Source organism: Geotrypetes seraphini, chromosome 15 (genome assembly GCF_902459505.1).
Source record: "Geotrypetes seraphini chromosome 15, aGeoSer1.1, whole genome shotgun sequence".
NCBI lineage: Eukaryota > Metazoa > Chordata > Amphibia > Gymnophiona > Dermophiidae > Geotrypetes > Geotrypetes seraphini.
This window is the reverse complement of record NC_047098.1, coordinates 18,709,250-18,731,619: the sequence shown is the minus strand read 5'-3', so window position 1 is coordinate 18,731,619 and position 22,370 is coordinate 18,709,250. Positions and strand designations below refer to the sequence as shown.

The 22,370-nt window shown below is 44.0% G+C and overlaps 1 long non-coding RNA gene across 1 annotated transcript in view; it reads left to right on the top strand.

Annotated features, from left to right (window-relative positions):
- LOC117349436 overlaps positions 1 to 22,292 on the top strand; it is a 173,745-nt gene extending 151,453 nt beyond the window's left edge. Inside the window, exon 4 of the long non-coding RNA XR_004537161.1 lies at positions 21,924 to 22,292. This is a non-coding gene — a long non-coding RNA (uncharacterized LOC117349436). The remainder of the gene's footprint in view (positions 1 to 21,923) is intronic.
- Positions 22,293 to 22,370: the final 78 nt, after the last annotated feature.

Sequence of the window (22,370 nt, the reverse complement as noted above, 5' to 3'; positions counted from 1 at the left end):
CCACTTGTACCCATTCTACTCTATTCAGGATTCTGTAGACTTCAATCATATCTCCCCTCAGCCGTCTCTTTCCCTAATCTTTTTAGTCTTTCCTCATCTTGGTCGCTCTTCTTTGAACTTTTTCTAGCGCCACTATATCTTTCTTGAGATAAAGAGACCAGAACTGAACCCAATACTCCAGAGTCCCTGAAGTTGTGTTGAAAGGCGGGCAGCAGGGTAAATGCATGCCTCCCCTTGTCTTCTTCTCTTATCAGTGATAGGAAATCTAAAATTAGGCAAATGAACAAGACACAAGCAACAGGACGAATACACAGCTCCTAGTCAATCGCCAATCTTACAGATCTTCTTAATTTTCTTTCTTCTTTCTATTGTAAGCAATTTCCCACTTTCCAAATATGCTCTGTGCTTCTCTCCTTGACAGTAAACCACTGAGGTGTATATTTGCAATTTCTTCCTGGGGCACCTTTCCTTTTTTTTAGCTAACTCTTGGGACATTATAAAGTTGGGTACGTGTGTATGTATGTTTCACTCTATGTGTTTGTATATATCTGTATTGGGTGTGAAAGACAAGGAGGAATTAATGAGCTGCAGGACTAATTTACCACGTTCGGATCTTTAAGTACAGCATGTTAACGCACTCCGAGGATGGCAATGTGTTTTGGAAGAACTGCTAAACTGGGGCCTTTGTGGGTACAGATGATACTGTCTTTGTTATTTGTCACTACGCCATTGGTTGGCATAGCCGAGAGGGAGGGCACGTGCCATTACATTCAAAGGGAAAAAAAAAATCCACTTTTTTGTGTTTCTCTTCCCACCCACCCCTCCTGAGTTGGGTTCTCTGCCAATTTGGCCTCTCTATAAATCAAAGCAAATTCTTCTCCATTTTTTTTCTCTTTTCCTGAACAGATTGGATGTCATTATGTGCAGCTGAGCTCAGTTAGGCTCAAGGGGGTAGAATAAGTTTTACTAAAATATGCTGAGGCTGTCGGGGGAAGGAATAGATTCTAGCTGCATATACCCTGAGGCTTATAGGCCGCTTGGGTCAAGCCAGCCAGACAACTATATGAACATATTGATAACGTTCCATCGTATATGCAAAATATTTTCAAACTAGGATAAAAAGTATGCAGATTCTAGCTTACCATGCTGCACATATAGATATTATGCAAACTGGCTTCAGGAATATCTCTTTATCATAATAATTCACGGCAACAATTGTGGCTAATTCTCAGGAGCCTTGAATTAAAGTTGACACTTATATAGATTCCGTTTGTCTAAAGGACCGATATTTTATTAGACTCTTTACTTTTTTAATAGAAAATAACTGTTAATTGCTTGTGTGATGCAGATAAGCAACAAAAGCATTATTTTTTTTTGGGGGGGGGGGATGGGCTGGGCTGGTAAAAGGCTGGGGTAGAGGAGAGTAAGATTACTTACTTCCTGGCAAACTGACTAATTAAAGACTAAAGAAAACCTGATATTTCTCATGGATTTTACAGCTAGATTTCTTTTGCAGGGTTACACGACTGCCTGTAGCATAAGTTCAAAGCCTATGTCCACAAGCAAATTTTGCAGGAAACACTATCCCTCCATACAGCCTTATGTGTCTACTGAGGCTAGCAGGAGGTGAGCGTGGCAAACACCAAAATTATTATTTGGTTTTACCCCACGCCTTTTCACTGGGGGAGGGGGGGCACGTTACCTTCAGGTACTTTAGATATTCTGGTCCCTGGAAGGCTTACAATCCATGTACTGGGGCAACGATGGGGCAAGTGCCTTACCCAAGGCCTTATAGAGTTTCAGTGGCTTCATTGGTTCTTCCTACTTTTCTAATTACCACACAACTCTTACTGTGCGATCTGGCCTTGTAATAGCTTAACAGTCTTAAGCACTTCTCCAGCTACTGGACCGGAACCAAGTTTCCAAGTTTATTAAGTATTTTGATTTATCGCCTATTCAAAATTCAAGGCGATGAACAAATAAATAAAAAATTTTGGTAACATACTTACAATTATTAAGTAAACAAATGATAATCTTATATATACATATTACAGTACATTTTAAGGGTATTTCTACAAATTATAATGAAACAAAAGGAAAATTATTTAATGGTTACATTCAGTATTAAAATCATTAATTCAGGGGAAAAACAATAGGAAGGGAGACGAAGACAATTGACCTAGTAATTAAATTAAGAATGCGAAGAATTTAATCATTAAAGGCATCCATAAATAGAAAACTTTTAAGTTCAGACTTAAATTTTGCCAGGTTTTTTTCCTGTCTTAGGTACAGTGGAAGGTTGTTCCCAGATTGAGGGGCTGTTATGGAAAAGATTGTGTTACGCCTTGTGTTAATAACTTTTAGTGAAGGAATTACTAATAGGTGTTGGTCTTGAGATCTAAGAGATCTAGAGGTAGAGATCGGATAATGCAGATGAAGAAAAAGGTTGGAAGGTGGCATGGCAACAAAGTAATAGGGAAGTTCCATGCCTGCCATACTCTGCTTCTGTCTTTGTGGGTCGATGGGCCTCTTCTTGCTCTTCTTGATGGACCTCCCCTTGCACTGCATGGGGGCTGGGGGGTAGGTGGTATTTTTACCTGATGACTGCATGTTAGAGATATTTAAGGGAGGAAGAAGAAAATCAAATGTTTAGGTCTCAAAGCAGAAATGTGTAGATAATCCAAATCATATGAACCGCCGGATACTACAATAACATGGAATTTGTTTCAGTCCAGCCAGTCTACCAGTGGCGCCTTTTCACTATGAATCTATATTCCATGATTATTCCAGCCCACTACTATTACTTATTATTTCTATAGCTCTGCCAGAGATACGCAGCACTGTACATTAAACATAAGATAAAATCCCTGCTTGATAGAGCTTACAATCTAACCAAAACAGCCAAATGGGACAACTAGGGGTTAGGCAGTAACTCTTGTAAAGTACCAAACATTGGTACTTTACAAGAGTTAGGAATGATGAAACATAGAAACATGATGGCAGATAAAGGACAAATGGCCCATCCACAGCATCAACTATCTCTGCCTCTCCCTATTGGCTAGGGCTCTTTATACCTGCATTGTGATGTCATAGAACTCTATGGTTATAGAAACAAAGTAACATGATGGCAGATAAAGGCCAAATGGCCCATCCAATCTGTCCATCCACAGCATATACTATCTCCTCCGCTCCCTATTGGTTAAGGCTCTTTACACCTGCATTTTGAGGTCATAGAACTTTATGGTACTTTGGAAATTGAATAAATATATATATATATATTTTTTTTTTTTTTTTTTTTTTTTAAAGAACTTTATGGTTATAAAAATATTGTCATACCACCAAAAAGATATTCACACAATTCAATACCAGAGATTGCAGAGCAAAAATATTCTTAATGGAGAAAAGACCTCAGTATTTCAGTGATTATCATCACCTGGAAGTCTCTATGACGGCTTCAAAGCTGCCATAAGAAATACATCTTTGGTCTGGAAAAATCCATAAATTAAAGCCGCATTTTCAAAACAGTCATAATATCACTTCTCATGCGCAAAAGTGGAAAGAACAAAACTTATCTGCAAAAAGATTTTCTGCTCTGATATTTATATCGATCTGAGCAGAAAGTTGCACAGCTCCCAGTGCCGCTGCCAATATAACGCGCTGGGAGGGTTAATAATAGATTTCCCGGCAAGGCCCTGTTTCACTTATTCGCTGCATCAGGGGAAACTATCGCATGAAAAAGAGCTATCGCTTCAAAGATCTTCAGAACCCCCATTTTCACTTTTGGGGAGTTTTCAGTGTGGTGGGGTGGGGGTGGGGGTTTCCCCCCCACACCAGTGCTAATGAAAAATCTTAAAAGCAGTGCGCATATGTCCTGCGCACAAATTTTGCTGCGGGATTGCCAGTACGCCAAAGTCCGGTGCGCTTTTGACGGGTCACTGCAGATGCAAGTCGTTAAGGAGCTGGGTTTGTAAAGAGGAAGGTTTTCACGGCCTTCCTGAAGTTCCATATATTGTTTAATGATCTGATGGATTTGGAAGGGGGGAGGAAGATGTGCCATAATCTGGGTATGAAATGTGAATAAGAGCGTTTCCGGTGCTGGTGTGATCTGAAATGGGGAAGAGCAAAATTAAATGTACAAAATGTCTGCAATCTCCTCCCCTGTGGTTTGTAGCCTGAAAGAAAAGCACGTGATAAATCAGTGGTGCCAACTCCCAAGAGGGCTTTGTGTAGTATGCAGGCCTCTAAATTCTAGTGACAGGTTCCCAGCCCTCTACTGACGACTTCTTTACGTTATTCTGGGGCTAGCTCTCATAGTAACATAGTAGATGACGGCAGATAAAGACCCGAATGGTCCATCCAGTCTGCCCAACCTGATTCAATTTAAATTTTTTTAATTTTTTTTTCTTAGCTATTTCTGGGCAAGAATCCAAAGCTCTACCCGGTACTGTGCTTGAGTTCCAACTGCCGAAATCTCCGTTAAAACCTACTCCAGCCCATCTACACCCTCCCAGCCATTGAAGCCCTCCCCTGCCCATCCTCCACCAAACGGCCATACACAGACACAGACCGTGCAAGTCTGCCCAGTACTGGCCTTAGTTCAATATTTACTATTATTTTCTGATTCTAAATCCTCTGTGTTCATCCCACGCTCTCCCAAACATTCCCTCCCAGGGATGGAGAGATCGTTGTTCGTTTCACTCTGTCTTATCCCATTGGATTGCTTTTGCCTAAAACCTTTTTTAAAAGGGAAGATTGGAACCAGACTGGAGTTGATGATGTGTCCCCCAACCAAAATTTAGAGAGCGATCGCTCGGGAGGAGGAGACACCATAGGTGGCGTGGCATAAACCAGGTCTGCTGCCAAAACCCTGCATGCGTTGGCCTTAAAATCCAGTTAATGAGTGTCATCTTTACACGACGACTATAACTCACCCCTCCCCGAAGGCTGCAAATTTTCTCTCGGCAGCATTCTAGCCCTCGCGGGCCTAGGAAGCGGAAGACCGGAGTTGAAAATTGAACCCAAGCGCCTCCACAAGGCAACGGATAGTACCGCCAATAAGACATTGAGCGGACTTTGTAATAAAAGGCAGCGAATGGGTTAAAGAAGGACTCCAGAAGTTTAAACCTTTCTGGACGGTATAGGAATAAAACGGGTGGAAATAGGAGTTTATTTTCAGATGATATGAGATTTTTCAGCGGACGAGGTCAGTTTATATGGCATGCAGTGAAGTGCTGAGTGCTGCTCCTTCACGAGGGCCTTCCACCTGTTCCCAGGGTTCTTCCCAGGACTGCAGAGCCTCTTTCCTTGTGATTTACGTGCGACTGACACTGCTGGAAAGTGTTAGTTGATGAAATCAACACCAGCTTTGCATAGTTTTTCTCCCTGGATAATTCACTCGCAGTACAGTATCGTAGATTCACATCCGTTCATTCTTTATAGAGCGACTCACTCACATTCTGTCAACTGTTCTAGCAGCCTGTACTGGTTCTGCAGAGAACTGGATCCTAGCCAGAGCTTTTCCTTAAACCAACACAGTTTTCTAAAGATAATGATATGCATGAACTTCCAAACACGCACAGGTCCCTTCACATTTTTTTTTTTCTTCTTTTTCACTCTGCCTGACATTGCAAATCCCAAAGGATATTTGGCAAATGAAGTCTACAAAATCACGAGTGGTGTAGAACGGGTACAAGTGAATCAATTTTTCACTCCATCAAAAATTACAAAGACTATAGGGAAATACTTTTAAAACCCAATAGGAGAAAATGTTTTTTTGGCTCAGAGGATAAGCTCTGGAACGTGTTTCCAGAGGCTGTGGTACAGGCAGCTAATGAAGCTGACTTTAAGAAAGGTTTGGACAATTTCCTGGAGGAAAAGGCCATAGTTTGACATGGGAGAAGCCACTGCTTGCCCTGGATCGGTGGCATGGACTGCTGCTACTATTTGGGTTTTTGTCAGGTACTAGTGATCTGGATTGGCCTCCGTGAGGATGGGCTACTGGGCTAGATCGGTAGCATGGAATGTTGCTACATTTTGGGGGGTTTTCAGGTACTAGTGACCTGGATTGGCCACCATGAGTACGGGCTACTAGGCTTGATGGACCATTGCTCTGACCCAGTACGGCTATTCTTATGTTCTTACGTGAGCCAAGTATAAGACAATTAAGCCATTGTAACATCACTGATGATGTTGGCTCTGAGGCACTGTGGAATGAGCCATTATGACATCACAATCTCAGCTCTGGAATGTTGCTCTCATTGGTGTTCCGGAATCTTGCTATTCTTTGAGATACTGGAATGTTGCTACTCTTTGGGTTTTGGCCAGGTATAAGTGACCTGGATCGGCCACCGTGAGTACGGTCTACTAGGCTAGATGAACCATTGGTCTGACCCAAGAAGCTTCAAGAAGCTGTTATCTCCCTTTCTAGGCAGGACTGGATGTAATAATAATAATAATAGTCATAGGCCCAGATGTTTACAGGTCCTGTCACATGTGCTCAGGACAAGGTTGCCAACTGCCAAATGTTTTTTGGGATTGGCCAGAGTTTTTGCATTAATCTGTAGATGCCAGAAGGATGGATAAAATCTTTAAAAATGCCACAAGATCCTGGGCAAAACTTTGCGAGACTCAGATTTGCTGTGGGATCTTGCGGCAGTCATTTTTTCACTATGGAGACTGCCAGGCACGAGCATGAAGGGATCACTGCCCCGCCCCACCGCTAGACCACTGGTGGAACTGGAGGGGAGGGGCGGGCTAGTTGCACAAAGTCACCGGGAGGGAGGGATTGAAGGCAGATCTGGTTCCCCGCTCCACTGAACCACCAGGACAGTCCTGGAGGCTTGCGGTGGGTCCGGAAGGGGGACAGACTGACTGTCTGTCTGCACCTCTGGACCACCAGGGCCGTATTACAGGCTCACGGTGGATCGGGGGGGGGGGGGTGTCTGGGGAAGTGGGGATTGGGGGGAAGTGGGGATCGGGAGGTGGGGGGAAGGCGGATTGGCTGGCTGTTTTGCTTTAGAGCTGGCAGACAGGACACCAGGGAAGGGAAGAGGGGTCGTTTTTGCCCTGTACTGGTACTTGAATATAAACCATCGGTTTATATTCGAGTCAACCTTTTTTCCTTCTTTTGGGAGGGAAAAGATTACCTCGGTTTATATTCGGATTGGTGTATATTTGAGTATATACAGCATAGTATCATTTTTTTATTTTATGTGCCTATAACCAACACACCTATTAATTTATTTCGATTTTTATCCCATTCTCCCAAAGCTCAGAACGGGTTGCAATTTGACATTCACAATCAATTTAAGAACAGTCACGACAACAATTAGGTTAAACATTTAGACAATTGCAAAACTACGCACATAATGAGAGAAACCATCTCTGGCCTATTAGTCTGGCCACATGGGGGTGCTATAGAGAGAGAAAAGCATTGCTGATCTCCGTTTCCCTGAAGGTTGAATCTTGCAAAGGAATTCTGATCTACACGCACATTTTAAGCATATGTCATGCAAAGACTTTCATCTCATAAGACCAAACTGTTGAAGGATATTCGCTCTTCTGATAAGTATGATTGGGCTCAGATTCAGTCAAACTCAAAGAAGTTTTTGAAAAGTAGATTATTGCATACTGCTGTACTGTACGTCAGTCACTGTTTGACATGTGTTCATTAATTAAAAGCCATTTACATGTTTGCTATGATTAAATATTTCTTGAGCAAAGAAATTGTTCAGTCTCCTTGAATTGAAACAACTACACTGACTTCCAGTGCACCAGCAAGAATGCTACAAAGTACTTTCAAATGTGCACCAGACTTTATATTGGTCGATCCCTTGGCGTTCTCAAAATGTATGGAAAATTTATCAGCCAAGTAGAAAGTTGAGATCTGAGGGAGGGGTGAAACTGATTTCTGAGAAGGAAGATAGAGTACATTACGCATAAACTAGAACGTCAATGTTTTCTCTAGTTGAGGGTAAAGCTTTGGAATTCTCGCCCTGGAACTTTGGGGCTTTGTACTGATCGTTTGAGCTTTAAGAAAATGTTGAAAACGCAATTATTTGTGGATGCATTTATGTGACAAATGGTGGGAGGACATTGATTTCGTTACCGCTATTTTGGAATATTAAGATTGGGCAAGATGTAAAGAAAGGAGAATAATTATACATAGTAAATGACGGCTGATAAATACCCGAACGGTCCAACCAATTATGATTCTGATATTGCAATTTTGATGATATCATTTTACTGAGAAACATTTAGGGGTCCTTTTTACTAAGCTGCGCTAGCGTTTTTAGCGTGCGCTAACCCCCCGCGCTAGGCGGAATATTCTAACGCCAGCTCTATGGAGGCGTTAGCGCGTAGCACGCGCTAAGTGTGCGCTAAAATCGCTAGCTGAGCACAGTAAAAGGAGCCCTTAGTGTCGTGCTTACAGCTTGATTATGTGGGAGATATAGAGACGGAATTATACTGCAATAAACTGTGAAATGTTAAAGATCTGTTGCAATATTATGTCTCTTTTATTATGGAAATCGCTTAGATTTAAGCGGTCGATACATTTTCAAAATAAATAAATAAATAAACAATTTTTCTTTAAAACGATTCCCCACAGCAAATATGTAATTAATTAGCTCATTCTCCTCTCTTCCTTCCCCCCCAACCTCATTGGATTCAGATTCACATAATCAGACCCTTGGGGACCCCTTTTTTCTTTCTATCAGTGTCAGGCAGTGAGTGCTGATAAGTACCTGAATTATTCATTTGGCTAAAGGTGGAAATACTTCTAAAGAAAGTGATTTAAAGTTGGGAGGTTTCTTGTCCTTGGCAGCACTAGAATTTAAAGGAACACATGAATGTTCCTTTAAATTCTAGTATATGTATGTGTGTGTGTGTGTGTATTACCCTGTTTCCCCGATGATAAGGCAGGGCCATCAAATAAGACAGCCCCCCGTTTTTAGAAAAAAATGTAAAATAAGGCACCCCCCCGCAAATAAGCCACCCACCGATACCTGCGCTTACCCGAATCGGGTGGTACGGTGGGTGACTCCGTGTGGTCCCTCCGTCTACCGTATTTGCCTCCATGGCTGCGTGCCGCGCCTCGTCATGAAGTGAAGAGGAGGAAGTGAGAGGACTGCAGCGCGCGCACGTGACTCCGCGCAAGGAAACACAGGCAGCTTCCCTCATCCCTCCCTAACGGAGACTGCAGGAGTTTGTTCACGGCCAGAACATCCAAAAGTGAGACACGCAGACAGGTTTCTTTTGCTGTGAGCAATACCACTTACTGTATATAAAGCCTGTTTAAAATGCATACGGTATATAAACAATGGTTTCACATTGTCAAGTCCCCTCTGATGCTGCACTACAGAATAATCTCTTTACTGTGTTTCCCTGATGGAGAACATTGGGGACATTAAATGGTACAATATATGGTATGATGGATAAAGCTGGACATACACGGTACGATTTTTCGGCCGACCGATTCTCAAATAAGACAGCCCCCCCTTTTTAGAAAAAAATGTAAATAAGGCATCCCCCCGAAAATAAGCCCTAGAGCATATTTTGGCCTTCCAAAAAAAATAAGACAGTGTCTTACCATCGGGGAAACAGGGTATTAGGTGTTTATAGACTTCCTGTCAAGGTTGTCTAAGCAGTTTTACAAGCATTTTCCCTTTCTGTCCCGGTGGGCTCACAATCTATCTAACGTTCCTGGGGCTGTGGAGGACGGAGCGGCTTGCCCAGGTTCACAAGGAGCAGGGCGGGGTTTGAACCCACAACCCCAGGGTGCTGAAGCTGTAGCTCCAACCGCTGCCCCACACACTCCTCTATGCAGTTTACAATAAGATTTAGATCAAAGTTCTTAAGTTACATTGTTAGGAGAAGCATTGGTTTAGGAGGAAGGGGTGGAGGGTAAGAGAGTGACTACAGTGAAAAGAGGTATGTCTTTAGTTTCTTCCAGAATTCAAGGTAGTTGGTAGGTTGTCTTGGGTGTACTGGCAGTTTGTTCCAGATGAGAGGTCCCTGAATATCTTCTTTCGCCGTACTTGCTGAGGAGATGGTAAGGATAGTTTGTAGAACATAAGAACATATGCAGTGCCTCTGCTGGGTCAGACCAGGGGTCCATCATGCCCAGCAGTCCGCTCACGCGGCGGCCCATCAGGTCCAGGACCTGCATAATATCCTATCTGTACCCTTCAATCCCCTTTTCCTTCAGGAAATCATCCAATCCTTTCTTGAAACCCATTAGCGTACTCTGTCGTATCACACTTTCTGGAAGCACATTGCAGGTGTCCACCACCCTTTGGGTGAAGAAGAACTTCCCAGCATTGGTTCTCAGTCTGTCCCCTCTCAATTTTTCTGAGTGCCCTCTCGTTCTTGTAGTTTTTGAGAGCTTGAAAAATCTGTCCCTCTCCACTTTCTCCATGCCCTTCATGATCTGGCTTAGAGGTAGACTTCAGAGGGTAGTGGTAAATGGTACCCTCTCCGATACGACGGAGGTGATCAGCAGAGTGCCTCAGGGCTTGGTCTTGGGCCCGATCCTATTTAACATCTTCGTAAGAGACTTGGTTGAGGGGCTTCGAGGTAAAATTACATTATTCGCCGATGATGCCAAACTATGCAACATAGTAGGCAACCGCACAACAAATGAAAGCAAAGTGCCCGACAAAAGCTCAATGCCCGACAGTATGACGCAGGACCTACTCCTGCTGGAGCATTGGTCAAAGACTTGGCAACTAAGTTTCAATGCCAAAAAATGCAAGGTCATGCACCTTGGCGGCAAAAATCCATGCAGGACTTACACCCTAAAAGGTGAGATCCTAGCAAGGACTGTAGCAGAACGTGACTTGGGGGTGATTATTAGCGAAGACATGAAGACTGCCAATCAAGTGGAGAGAGCTTCATCCAGGGCTAGACAAATCATGGGCTGTATCCGTAGAAGTTTCATCAGCCGTAAGCCCGAGATCATAATGCCGTTGTACAGATCCATGGTGAGACCCCATCTGGAATACTGTGTACAATTCTGGAGGCCGCATTATCAAAAAGATGTGCGGAGAGTTGAGTCGGTTCAGCGAATGGCCACCAGGATGGTCTCAGGACTCAAGGATCTCCCATATGAGGAACGACTGGGTAAGTTGCAGCTGTACTCACTTGAGGAACGCAGAGAGAGGGGAGACATGATCGAGACGTTCAAATATGTCACGGGCCGTATCGAGGTGGAAGAGGATCTCTTTTTCCTTAAAGGACCCACGACAACAAGAGGGCATCCGTTGAAAATCAGGGGTGGGAAATTTCATGGCGACAGCAGAAAATATTTCTTCACTGAAAGGGTGGTTGACCGCTGGAATAATCTTCCACAACAGGTAATTGAGGCCAGCAGCGTGCCAGATTTTAAGAAAAGATGGGATTGGCATGTGGGGTCTCTTCATAGAGGTAGTTAGGGGGTGGGCCATTAGGGTGGGCAGACTAGATGGGCCGTGGCCCTTTTCTGCCGTCATTTTCTATGTTTCTATGATCTTGTAAGTCTCTGTCATGTCCCCTCCAAGCCTCCGCTTCTCCAGGGAAAAGAGGCCCAGTTTCTCTAATCTGTGTAGTGCTTGAGTTGATGAAGGAATGTAGGACTTTAATATCAGAAGTTAGTCCCTCTGAGTTCGCCATAGATCACTTTTGTGGACCATGAACCGAATTCTTCTTTGCATCGGCAGCCAGCGTAGTTGCTCTAATAGTGGACTTGCCCTCTCGTATCGGTTGCTTTTCAGAATTAGCCTTGCAGCTGTGTTTTGTAGTAGATGAAACCTCTTGCATTCCATAACTTCCTTGAGTGTCCCTTCCATGATGTTTCTTCCTCCCTCCATGCTGTTTCTCCAGCCCTTCCCCACCCTCTTCCGATGCTGCTTCCCCTCACGACCTCTCTAGCTCCCGATTCCCCCACTTACCTCTTCCCCAAGCCTGGGCCGCTGTAATTGAATCTTCAGGCAGCCAGCAGCAGCAGCAGCAGCGAAGTAAGCCTGCTGCCACCAGCCTACCCCTGACGTCGCCTCTCTTCAGGAACAGGAAAGCACTGCAGGCCAGCAGCAGCAGGCTTATTTCATTGCTGCTGCTAGCTGCCCAGAGATTCAGTTACAGCTGCTGGGTCCGGGGAGGCGGTAGGTGGGGGAATTGGGAGATCCGGCTAAACCCAGACAGACTCCCCCATTTTTAAAAAACATCTGGGCACCCAGACAGTCCTCGCAAAAGAGAAAGTGTCTGGGTTTTACTTGATGTCTGATAACCCTAGCCACACTAGTCAGCGTTGATGGTTTAAGTGACATATTAGTCTGTTATTGAGAAAGATATGGGGGAAGCCACTGCTTGCCCAGGATCGGTAGCATGGAATGTTGCTACTCTTTGGGTTTTGGCCAGGTAGTAGTGACCTAGATTGGCCACCGTTGGAAGGGGCTACTGGGCTTGATGGACCATTGGTCTGACCCAGGAAGGCTAATCTTATGTTCTTATGAATATGGCTCTAAATAAATAAACAAACACATAAGTTTTGATTTTAAATGCATGTAATAGCACGAGCAGGGGTTGAGTTGACCAGTACCCTATTTCTTCACAGGGCCAGGCATACACGGAACTGTCTTTTGTTCGAAAAGTTTTGAGAGGCCTGTATCTGACAGGACCCAAAACAGACTGTGGTTTGTGACTGCCATGTCCCAAAGTCTTTCAACAGTTTTCCTCAGTCATGCAACAGAGTCTGGCCCCAGCCAGACCTCAGAGCAAATTTCTCAGATTTAAACAAGAAAAGGAAGATTGGCTTATCTCAGCCAAGCCGATCTAAGGGTTGTAGTCAAGGTGCATACAGGAATCGCCTCTTCCTCCTTCTGTCCCCTGGGCCTTCTGATCTAGCGCTCGCCCTGCCCTTTTATACTTCCTGATTCCTGTCTACCTGACTCCTCCTTCCCGTGTCACTTCCTCTTAAGGAAGAGCTACCTATATTAAGGTAGCTCTGACAATGTGAGGGAGTATCCAGCAGGGAGAGTGGTAGCATCTTGTAGACTCCCTCACAATGCAGGAAATTCCTTTTAAAGCCAGTCATATAGCCATCTCTGCAGTAATAATTGTCTTTCTTGTGCCTTTGTGATGGTCAAAATGTATGTGATAATATTTGCAGGATATTTGAGAGGCTAAGCTGGCCCCTGTCAGTTAAGTAAATATTCGTCAGGGAAATACAGCAATTCTGGAGGCCACATTACCGTAAAGATGTGCTAAGAGTAGAGTCGGTTCAGCGGATGGCCACCAGGATGGTCTCAGGGTTCAAGGATCTATCATACGAAGAGAGGCTGAACAAATTGCAGCTCTACTCTCTCGAGGCGCGTAGGGTGAAGGGAGACATGATTGAGACATTTAAATACATCACCGGACGTATCGAGGTGGAAGAAGATATTTTCCTTCTCCAAGGACCCTCAGCCACAAGAGGGCATCCGCTTAAACTCAGGGGCGGGAAATTTCATGGTGACACCAGAAAGTATTTCTTCACCGAAAGAGTGGTTGATCATTGGAACAAGCTTCCGATACAGGTAATCGAGGCCAACAGCGTGCCAGATTTTAAGGGTAAATGGGATGCCCATGTGGGACCCCTAAGAGGGTGGAGTTAAGGATGGGTCATTAGGAGCGGGATCTCCAGGAGTGGGCAGACTTGATGAGCTGTGGCCCTTATCTGCCGTCATTTTTCTATGTTTCTATGTTTATTCCAGGCCTCACTCAAGCAAGCTCCTTTGATTGTTTCTACCTCGGTAGTCAGATTTTAAAGAAGCATTTCATCTAATGTGACATGTTTCCCCCTAGGGTGTATGGCACCATACACTCATGGAAAAAGAAAATTAACTTTTTAATAACATTAATTTACATCGTTATGTAGAGCTTACAGCATACCAGAAGAACTCTTGTTCCCTTGATGGCAGGGCTTGGCAGGGTGTTGCAAATATGAGGGAGAAAGAAGGGGCAGGAGTCAGATAGTCACTTGGGATAGAATTACAATCACCGAGAAGGCACTTTTTTAAAAAATCAGTTACATTTTCTTTAGGAGTCTGCAGCGTAGTTGTATATGTCCGTGGGAGTGTTCCAGCCCAGGTAGATTGAAACCCTCCTCCTTTTTTTTTTTTTTTTTTTTGTGGCTGATGGACTTTCATTGAATCGTAAATGTTTCCATCCAGATTTAGCTTTCAGGGCACACTGCCTTCCTCCATGAAACCCTCCCATGTCTCCAAGTTTCCAAGTTTATGTACAGTTTGATAGACGTTTTGTGCTTTCCAACAGTTTGATAGACCGGCCATCGACAGGTATCTGGTTGGTTTACAATGCCAAAATAAGATTTAAAATAGCTAAGATAAAAGTAGGGTAGTATATGGGCAGGACAAAGACAACGGGGAAGACAAGGATTGATACAGGAGGTGCTCGGGGGAGGGAAAATTCATCGAAGTTAAAATAAAAATGAAAGGGGTGGCGAGAAGGGTAGGGGAGAACAAACGGGGAAGGAAGGTCACTTCTTAAAAGCAGTTCTTATTAGTCATTGAGGCTGGCTAGAGAAGAGAATTAATTTGTATTTCGGTAGGCGTCTTGGAATGAAAAGGTTTTTGAGTTTAATTTTTAATTTATCAAGAGCGTTTTCAAGATGGAGGTGTGACAGCAAAACATTCCAGAGGAAAGGAGCCGTGGCGGAGAAGATGGTTTTTTGATCTAAGAAAAGTTCTTTGATTGAGGGGACAGTCAAAAAGATTCTGATCAGCAGATCTCAGGGCCCCTTTGTGGTGCCATTGTTATTGGCAGGTTCTTACATCTTGTCCTTAGAGACACTCTGGCAATCTTCTGAACGTTAACCTGGCAGTTGGTGAGAGGAGGGGGTAAGAGGGCAGGAAAGAAGGAAGGGCAAGAGGAAAGGGGGGTGGGGAGAACACTTTAGAAAGCAAAAGGGAGTAATTCCAGACAAGTCTAACGAAGAATGTCTCAGCAGAGCAGGTTGCTGCTGCTGGTATTGGCTACAGAAACAGATGCCACTTGGCATTAGTCTGGGATGCAAAATAAAATTAACAAAATAAATGTGGTGGTGTGTTTGTCATGCAGAAGGGGGAAGAAAATCACCAGCGTGCTCTTCCCCCCACCCCTCCCCAAGAGAAATACAAAAACAGACCGTCTCTTACACAGGGAAGATTAGGACCTGGGTCAAGAGCTCTGGCCGCCTCTTCAGAGTGCTTTCCTGTCCTGCAGGAAAGAACTGAACCTCCAAGTGAATTTCCAATCCACATTAGATCATTAGGCCCATGTCCGCTCCTCAGCTGGCCAGGCAGAATTAGACCTTGTACAATGAAGAATAAATTCTAACAAGTCAATATCAGTCATCAACGGGGAAGAGAGAGGGGGGGGGAAAAAAAAGACAAATATTTTATCACTCCATCATCGCTGCATACAATATACTGTTCATATATTCATATTTATCTAGCTGTCTGACTAGCTGTCAGCACTGAGCTGCGTGTCTTCTGTTTGTCTGTCTCCTAAATTTGGGCTGTACATTTTAAGGCCTGTATTCTCTAAATCTGCTTTCCTCTTTGTGCATATATCCCAGAGGTCTCAAACACGCGGGCCGCATGTGGCTCTCCAGGTTTTATTTGTGGCCCGCAGTCTGGACTGGATCATTCTCTTCTTTTTGGAGCAGCAGCGTGTCTGGCCGGCTCGTTCCGTTCAAAGCCGCGGGTTGGCGGCTCCTTGCGCTATCCACTCCTGCATCGGAAGCCTCTCTGACATCACAACATCAGAGAGACTTCAGACGCAGGCGCGGATCTCGCAAGGAGCCGCCACCCCCGGCTTTGAACGGAACGAGCCAGCCAGACACGCTGCTGCTCCAGTGGCTTACCAAAGGGGGGGGGGGGAGCGGTCCGCACAGCTGGCCACCCTCCACTGTTCTCCCTAGAATGCAGCTCGTCTAGAGCAGTGGTGCCCAACCTGCTTCCCTTCCCTTCTCACCGCTACCATCGGGGAACAGGCTGGCACCGTGCTCTTTGATCTCCCTGCGTCTCTCGCCGCCAGACGTCAATTCTGATGTCGAGAGGACGTTCTGGCCAGCCAATCACTGCCTGGCTGTCCGAAACGTCCTTTACAACGTTAGAATTGACGTCGGGCGGTCGGCCCCGTGGAGAACAGAAGCATGGAGATCTCGGCCTGATCCCGATGCCAGCAGCAGCAGCCTATTCCCCGGTGGCAGTGGCATGGGGGAGGGCAGGAAGGAAGAAAGAAAGAAAGAAGGGGGGGGACAGGGAGCCAGAAACAAAGCAAAAAATGGGACACAGAATCAGAGAGAGACAGACATAGAGCAAGAAAGAAAAAGTTGGGGGAGGGAATGAGGTCTGGAGGAGAGGAAGCATACAGGAGGCTGAAAGAAGGGAAGAAATATTGGATGCACAGTCAGAAGAATAAAGTGCAACCAGAGACTCATGAAATTACCAAACAAAGGTAAGAAAATGATTTTATTTTCAATTTAGTGATTGAAATGTGCCAGTTTTGAGAAAGAAAAGATATTAAACTTTGAATGTGAGGGCTGCAGAAAAAATAGAGTACTTGGAGGGCCGCCGAAAAAATAGTTAATGTCTTATTAAAGAAATGACAATTTTGCATAAGGTAAAACTCTTTATAGTTTATATATCTTTCCTTTTAACTGTTAAAGGAAAGTTTTATAAACTATAAAGAGTTTAACCTCATGCAAAATTGTCATTTCTTTAATAAGACATTAACTATTTTTTTCTGCGGCCCTCCAAGTACCTACAAATCCAAAATATGGCCCCGCAAAGGGTTTGAGTTTGAGACCACTGATATATCCTATGCAGCCACTTAGATTTCATATTCACCTGCTACTGTAGGGCTGTTAAGGGTTTTCTATTTTTGATCCAGTGCAGTTGGAATCAGTTTTCATTGGGGTGTGGCCCCATGAGCGTTCCTTCGTAACTTCAGACCAGGGATGTGCAATTGTTTTAAACGATATGAAAACACCCACTGAATTTTTAGGTGCCATTTTTTAAAAAAGTGTAATATTTATTATTTTTGTGTGTTTTTAATTGTGGAAGGGTATGTGGATATAATATTAGTAGTCCTTTGTATAGCGTTGATAGTATGTAATTTGTTGTTTTGTTGTCGCTGATTGTATGTTATTTGGTTTTAATTTACAGTGGTACCTAGGAATCCGAACGCCCCAGAACTCGAACAACTTGGAATCCAAACTATTTTTTAAATTTAAATTTTGCCCTGGAATCCGAACGCTGCTTTGGAATCCGAATGTATGGGAACTGCAAGCGTTGCTTAGCCCAAAGCTTCCCCCCTGACGCAGCTTCCTGTTTCCACCTGGGCGGTTCGCATCGGAGGGAAGCTTTGGGCTAAGTGCCGCTTGCAGTTGCCATTGTCGATCTTGCTGTCTATGCCAGCGGGCTCCTGATTGGTGAGGCTCAACTTTAGTGCGGGAAAAGGCAGTCGGAGCATACCGCGAGTGATTTCCTTCACTCGCTGGCGCTCCGGCTGCTCTCTCCTGCTGCTTCAGCTGTCCTCTCCTGCCCGGTCATTCGCGGTCGGAAAAATCCGCAAATGACTGGGACCGCGAACAGCGAACCGCAAATGACTGGGGGAACACTGTACATGTACATTGGTGTGGTATACAGGCCTTCTTCACTGATGGAAGACATGGACAGAGATTTAATAGTAGTCATTCAGAATATATCTCAAAAAGGGAAAGTTTTACTAATAAGTGATTTTAACATGCTGGATGTTTATTGGGGTATCCTAGAAGTAGGGGTCTTCTAGAAGTAGGGAGATTCTGGATTCTGTACAACGTCTTCTAAATTAACACTGTCTTGTTTTTAATATTTTAATTCCAAATGTTTTGTTACTCTTAGACTCCTTCTTTTATTATTGCTGTACACCGCCTAGAAATTTGAATAAGCGGTATAACAAATTTTTTAATAAACTTGAAACTTCCAGCAGTTGGTAATGGAACCCACCCGGGATGGGGTCATACTGGACTTAGTGCTTACAAATGGGGAAAGTATTTCTGATGTTACAGTGGTTGATCATCTGGCATCCAGTGATCACTGCATGGTACAGTTTAATATTAAGATGGTATAGAGATGGTTCATTCAAAAGTAAAGGTTCTAGACTTTTAAAAAGCCAACTTTGTTCGGATGGGGGATTACATCAAGGAATTGTCTGGATGGGAACATCTGGAATGAGTAGAAGTGGGCAAAACTGAAAGGAGTTATTGTAAGGGTGATCTTTTTGTGAGGCAAGTAAGTACAAGTAAGAGGAAATGAAAGTTGCTTTGGTTCGCAAAAGTAGTAGCTGAGAAGGTAAGGAATAAGAGGTTAGCTTTTATAAACTACAAAAGATTGCGAGTGATGGTGCGCCCGCATCTGGAGTACTGCGTCCAATACTGGTCACCGTACCTTAAGAAGGATATGGCGATACTCGAGAGGGTCCAGAGAAGAGCAACAAAGATCATAAAGGGCATGGAAAAGCTAGAGAAGCTGGGGATCTTTACCCTGGAAAAGCGGAGACTTAGAGGGGACATGATAGAGACTTATAAAATCATGAAAGGCATAGAGAAGGTGGAGAGGGACAGATTCTTCAGACTAGCGGGGACATCAAAAACAAGAGGGCATTCAGACAAACTGAAAGGAGACAGATGCAGAACAAATGCTAGGAAGTTCTTCTTCACTCAGAGGGTGGTGGACACCTGGAATGCGCTTCCAGGAGAGGTGATAGGGCAGAGTACAATATTGGGTTTCAAAAAGGGATTGGATGACTTCCAGAAGGAGAAAGTGATTACAGGGTGTAGATAGAGGGTTACTATACAGGTTACTTCAGGATTAGGATATAAACAATTTAGGTGGTGGTGAGCTTACAGGTCATTGAGCTGAGGGGCCGCACGGGAGCAGACTGCTGGGCACGATGGATCCCTGGTCTGACCCGGCAGAGGCAATGCTTATGTTCTTATGACAGGCAAAAATATCTGGAAAAGTTAAGAGAGGCTGGTCGAGTAGTCAGGAAAGCAAAGATACAAATGGAAGAAAAATAGCTGACACCGTAAAATGGGGAGACAAGACTTTTTTTTAGATATATCAGTGGTAGGAAGAAATGCATAAGTGGCATTGAGAGACTCAAAAGTGAAGGGGAGGAATATGCAGGCACTGATAAAGAAAAGGTTGAACTGCTTAACAAATATTTCTATTCTGTGTTTATGGCTGAAGATCCGGGAGCACAGAAGACAAATGCAAATAGGGGTGGTGGAGTGGTAGACCCTGATCAATTTTCAGAGAGTTGTGTTCATGAGGAGATAACTAAATTAAAGGTAGACAAAGCAATAGGACCATAGGGTGTACATCCGAGGGTGCTGAAAGAACTTAGGTAAGTTCTGGTGGCTTGACTGACTGACCTTTTGAATGCTTCTCTAGAGTTGGGAGTGATACCAGAGGACTGGAGAAGGGCGGAGGTGGTCCCTCTACACAAAAGTGGAAGTAAGGAAGAAGTAGGGAATTACAGGCCAGTAAGTCTGACTTCTGTGGTAAGCAAATTAATGGAAACACTTTTAAAACAGAGAATGGTGATGTTTCTGGAATCCGGTGGATTACAGGACTAAAGGCAACATGAATTCACTACAGGTAGGTTTGGTCAGACAAATCTGATCAATTTCTTTGACAGTGTTCCACACAGATGCCTAATAAATAAACTGAGTGCTCTTGGGATGGGCCCCAAAGTGACAGGCTGGGTCACAAACTGGTTAAGTAGAAGATGACAGAGGGTAGTGGTCAATGGAGATCACTCTGAGGAAAGGGATGTTACCAGTGGTGTGCCTCAAGGTTCTGTTCTTGGGCCTGTTCTTTTTAACATTTGTCAGGTAAGATTTGCCTCTTTGCGGATGATACCAAAATCTGCAATAGAGTAGACACCCTGCATGGTGTGAATAACATGAAGAAAGACCTAGCAAAGCTTGAAATTTTGAAGTTAGAATGTAATGCTAAAAAAATGCAAGGTCATGCATTTGGGCTGCAAAAACCTGAAGGAACGGTACAGTTTAGGGGTGAAGAACTTTTGTGTACGACAGAAGAGCGGGACTCGGGTGTGATTGTATGTGATGATGTTAAGGTGGCCAAACAGGTTGAAAAAGTGATGGCGAAAGCTAGAATGATGGTAGGAAGAGGTATGGCCAGTGCAAAAATGGAGGTATTGATGCCCTTGTATAAGACTCTGGTGAGACCTCATTTCGAATATTGTGTATAATTCTGGAGGCTGCCCCTTCAAAAAGATATAAAAAGGATGGAGTCAGTTCAGAGGAAAGCTACTAAAATGGTGTGTGGTCTTTGTCATACGGCCTACGGGGACAGATTTAAAGATCTCAATATGTATATTTTAGAGGTAAGGCAGGAGAAGGGAGACATAATAGAGATGTTTAAATATCAAGACAAGTCTCTTTCATTTGAAAGAAAGCTCTAGAATGAGAGAAAATAGGATGAAGTTAAGAGCTAGTTACAGGTATCAAGAACTTGAGCTACAAAGAACGCCTCGGAAAACTGGGATTGTTCACCCTCGAGAAGAGAAGACTGCGAGGGGACATGATAGAGACTTTTAAAATATTAAAAGGATTCGACAAAATAGAGCGAGAAACATCGTTATTCACATTGTCCAATGTGACTCGGACAAGAGGTCATGGATTGAAGCTGAGGGGCACCAGGAGATAAGGGGATCACGAGAAGAAGGGGATCACGAGTAGATCAGGGGACGTCATTATGCCGCTTTACAGAGCAATGGTCAGACCACACTTGGAATACTGTGTCCAACACTGGTCTTCCCTATCTAAAGAAGGATATAACCCTGCTGGAGAGGGTGCAAAGACGAGCCATGAAGCTAGTTACAGGTATCAAGAACTTGAGCTACAAAGAACGCCTCGGAAAACTGGGATTGTTCACCCTCGAGAAGAGAAGACTGCGAGGGGACATGATAGAGACTTTTAAAATATTAAAAGGATTCGACAAAATAGAGCAAGAAACATCGTTATTCACATTGTCCAATGTGACTCGGACAAGAGGTCATGGATTGAAGCTGAGGGGCACCAGGAGATAAGGGGATCACGAGAAGAAGGGGATCACGAGTAGATCAGGGGACGTCATTATGCCGCTTTACAGAGCAATGGTCAGACCACACTTGGAATACTGTGTCCAACACTGGTCTTCCCTATCTAAAGAAGGATATAACCCTTTCTGTAAAAAAGTATTTCCTTCGATTACTCCGGAGCCTCCGGAGTAATCGAAGGAAATACTTTTTTACAGAAAGGGTAGTAGATGTGTGGTAGTCTCCCGGACGAGGTGTTGGAGTCAAAGACTGTGTCTGAATTCAAGAAGGCGTGGGATTAGGCAAGTGGGATCTCTTAGAGCAGGGAGTGTCAAAGTCCCTCCTCGAGGGCCGCAATCTAGTCGGGTTTTCAGGATTTCCCCAATGAATATGCATGAGATCTATTTGCATGCACTGCTTTCATTGTATGCTAATAGATCTCATGCATATTCATTGGGGGAATCCTGAAAACCCAACTGGATTGCGGCTCTCGAGGCGGGACTTTGACACCCCTGTCTTAGAGAGAGGAAGAGATAATGATTACTGCAGATGAGCAGACTGGATGGACCAATTGACCTTTATCTGCCGTCATGTTTCTACTTGACTACATCATCTCCTCCCCTCCTTTTGTACCTATGTGCAATTAATTAATGCTTAGTTTATAATTTACTGCGGGTTTTATAGCTTTTTCATATCAGTGTTGTAAACTAGGCTTGTCTCTCCCCATCTTTTCCTCCTCCCTTATTATTTTATATGTGAATTGCTAGCTAAACTACTTTTTTTTTTTTTTAACGTCCTATATTAAAAAAAAGGTGAAATGTGAAAAGCCAAGGTTACTGAGATGGATGGAGCCTGGGAAGGCTGCCGAATCACCTCTGGTGTGGGAATATCGTCCTCACCATGGGACCGCTTAGAACAGAAACCTTCTGGCACTGGGCAGCAGGAGCAGGACACAGGCTCGTCCACCGAAAAGCCTGCTGTAAATCTGCCAGAGACCGGAACAAAAACAAGCTTTGAACTGGCATTTCACCCTCTCTGAACCCCTCTAGTTGCCAGAGGGACGAAGCTCCGAGATGGTGTGTCACCATTTTGCACAGGACAGCTTTCAGCCAGACTTCACTTTCTTGGAAAGATGTCGTTTTTAAGCAAGAAAATATTTCAAAATGATGGTTCATTTGCTGCCAGGATCGAAACAACAAGCCACATTCCTGCACAGACCACTTTTTGAATAACAAAAAAAAAAAAAGTTCACTTTTAAC